The sequence below is a fragment of the Eptatretus burgeri genome, chromosome 3, assembly GCF_056783735.1.
Source record: "Eptatretus burgeri isolate ZD-2024b chromosome 3, Ebu_testis_v1, whole genome shotgun sequence".
Classification (NCBI taxonomy): Eukaryota; Metazoa; Chordata; class Myxini; order Myxiniformes; family Myxinidae; genus Eptatretus; species Eptatretus burgeri.
In genome coordinates this window covers 31,192,195-31,196,198 of record NC_140963.1, presented here as the reverse complement: position 1 = coordinate 31,196,198, position 4,004 = coordinate 31,192,195, and positions in this window count along the sequence as shown.

Sequence of the window (4,004 nt, the reverse complement as noted above, 5' to 3'; positions counted from 1 at the left end):
GGTGTGCAATATCAAGATTCGTTCAAATCAGGCACCAGAAAAATTATTAAAAAATCAATTCCCGATTCAGTCAAGTACTCTTCGGGAGAATTTCATCAATGCAAACAACCTCAGCGGTATAGTTCACTGGAGCTATCTTTTTTTCTCTTGAAATGATTTTTTTTTCATCAACCGCTGTCACAACAGGAACCCAACGGGTTCACGGGTCGTCTATATATATATATATATATATATATATATATATATATATATATATATATATATATATATATATATATATATATATATATATATATATATATGTATGTATGTATATATATATATATATATATATATATATATATATATATATATATATATATATATATATATATATATATATATATATATATATATACACGCCTGGTGTTGGCGCAGTGGTTAGGGCAGCGGCTTGGGATCCATAAGGTCCTGAGTTCAAGCCCCGTTGGGCCACTGAATTAATACACCAGGGGGTTGACTCAGCCTGTCATCCTTCCGAGGTCGGCGAAATGAGTACCAGTATACTGGACCGGTGTATACCCCGATTAAAAGAGGTGTACCATATCCCTGTGTCGTAAGAGGCGACCAGGGTTGCGTCAGGAAGGGCATCCGGCGTAAAACATGTGCCAAATCACTATGCGGATCATACGGATGATCCGCTGTGGCGACCCCAAACGGGAGCAGCCGAAAGAGGAAGAAGAAGAAGATATATATATATATATATATATATATATATATATATATATATATATATATATATATATATATATATATACATACATATATTTACATGCAACATATATATATATATATATATATACATATATTTACATGCATATATATACATATATATATATATATATACATACATATATATATACATATATACATACATATATAAATATATATATATATATATATATATACATACATATATAAATATATATATATATATATATATATACATTATACATACATATATAAATATATATATATATATACATTATACATATATATATATATACATATATATATATTATACATACATATATACATACATATATAAATATATATATATATATACATATATATATATATATATATATATATATATATATATATATATATATATATACATATATACATACATATATAAATATATATATATATATATATATATATATATATATATATACATATATATATATATACATACATATATACATACATATATAACTGAATCGAACCCCTGAATTTGATCAGGCAGCAAGGCACAAATTGAGTCCCATCACAGCACTTGCGCATGACATGTCAGCAACAAGTGTCATCTGCCACGTGAGGACATTGTCCCTGCCCTGCTGATCACCAGTCAGGAGGTTTGCAGTCAGGAACATTAAATTCAACTGAAGCAGCACACTGATTCTATGACACGACGATGACGTCATGTGCATTGCAATGTATCAATGAGGTGATTTGTTGGTGTAATTTATGCACATAACATCGTAATCGTGTCATACCATCAGCATGCTTCTTTCGTTGAATATTTATGTATAGATTCGTGAATATATATATATATATATATATATATATATATATATATATATATATACACATATATATTGTTGCGGATTCGCGCCCGCCGGCGTGCTGACGGCCACGTAACTCGAATCGCGGCACGTCGCCCACCGGACGGACAATCCAGTCGTGACCCTCTCGGACTAACGCCGGGAACCAGTCACGGGTGGACCTTTCGGTCTCACCGCGATCGAGTTATCAGCCCCGCGTGGGATAGGGTTGCTCGCCAAATTCGACCTACCTAAGTACCCACGCGGAGGGTAGACCGGGCGATCGCACCTCGCCGCAGGTCGACTTCGGACACGGGCCACTTAAGCGACCCGTTACGTACTATCAGAATAACCGAGCGGTGTTATCGTCGACCTCGACGGTTCGATTAATTATCGGGCGTATTCAGCCCACTACCAACCCTTTACGTGAAGCAAGATGGGGATTCAATAGAGGAAAAGACGAAGCGAAGCGGGAAACAGTTCAACACAAAGCACATTTATTCGCGGCACACGGGAGCACACATATACAATTCCACCAAATGCACACAGAAAAGACACAATGTAATTTACACAAAAAGCAAATGTAAAAGCGAAAACACAATGCAGAGCTAATACCGACTACCGAGCACACGGCAACACTTATACAATTCTACTTCACAGACGGCGCCGACAACACATACCCAAAACCAAGGAAAAGAATACCCTCAAGGATGAGGCGGGCCTGAGGCCGAGACCGGGTCGCGCCTACCCGTCTGGTGATGAGACGCGGAGCAGCGATGGTGCCTCAACTCCGCGGGCCTCGCGGACAGTGTCTGGTAGGGGGTGGGAAGGGGGCCCCCTTGGTCGCACTATCTCAGCGCGGGGGGAAACAGGAGGGGGTTGCTGATGCTCGGGGTATAGAGGACTTTTATTATCCCGCGACGAGCGTCTCCACCTCGGCCAGGTCGCGCTGTCGGCCTCCCAGGGGTGCAGCTCCCTGCACGACGCGAGCACCCCCTCGTCCGCCCTCGCCGCCTCTCCACAGCTCCGTCCCCTTCGTTCCGACTCCAACGCACACGACGACCAGCTCCTTCCACCGCCCGCGAAGTCTTGACTCTCTGTTTCCGACTCTCCTACTCTCCTACTCTCCCCTCTGGACTCTCCTACTCTCCGCCTCTGGACTCTCCTACTCTCCGCCTCTGGACTCTCTTACTCTCCGCCTCTGGACTCTACTGGACTGACGAACACGGTCCTTTTATCAGCCCCGTAGCTTCGCCCTCTCATCTTTGACCCCCTCCCTTCGACCTTTCACCTCGCTCCCCATTGACCCGAGAAAAAGTGGGCGTGAAGGCTTTTTGATCCATAAATTTGCATATATCGATCGCCCTGGGGGCGGGGCCAATTCGCCCCTCGCTCACCGATTGGACGGCAAAAAGTGGGCGTGTGTCGTTTTTGATCCGTTTTTGAAGCGGAAAATCCGTGGTTTTGTACACGCTGTTAGGCGCGCGCCCTGCACGAGTCCAACACCGGTACCCTCAAGTGGCGCAAGAACGGTGGCGATGCGACGGTTGCGAGGTGTGACGGGAAAGGTCGTGGCTGTTGTGGTGAAGCGGCGTTGTGGTGGGTGGTTGATGTTGTGGTTGTGGTGGTAATCATGGCGGTTGGTCCAAAATAAAGATAGCAAAAGAAAAACGGCTATCCTGAAGAGTCGCAGCACGCATAAATGACATGTATTCCCACTAGACAACGGGTTTGGGCCTAACTACACATGTACTTACCGAGATACCTCACCTAAGGGACCTGAATGGTGGTTTGCGAATTTGGTAACCACACAATATATATATATATATATATATATATATATATATATATATATATATATATATATCTCTCTCTCTCTCTCTCTCTCTCTCTCTCTCTCTCTCTCTCTCTCTCTCTCTCTCTCTCTCTCTCTCTCTCTCTCTCTCTCTCTCTCTCTCTCTCTCTCTCTCTCTCTCTCTCTCTCTCTCTCTCTCTCTCTCTCTCTCTCTCTCTTTCTCTCTCTCTCTCTCTCTCTCTCTCTCTCTCTCTCTCTCTCTCTCTCTCTCTCTCTACTCTGAATATGGAGTTTGCAGCGTTAAAGATGTGACCATGCAGAAGAGAGATACAACTTTGTGCATGAAGTAAAGGCCCGGTCACACCTTGACGTTTTAGCCAACGTATGCCGATTTTTGCATTTTTTTTCTAAAACGCTGGCACACGTTGAATACGTTATGGGTAAGTTTTGATAACATTGAGAGCACGCTGAAAAACACTGCCATACGTCGTTGTACGTTGGCTTTAAACGTTGTACTTTTTGATTGTCCTCAAATTTTTTCATGCTTGAAATTTCACGACGTATGCCGGCGTATGACTCACACGTTCCGCTACGCTGGCCACAAGTTGTATGCACGGTCTGCG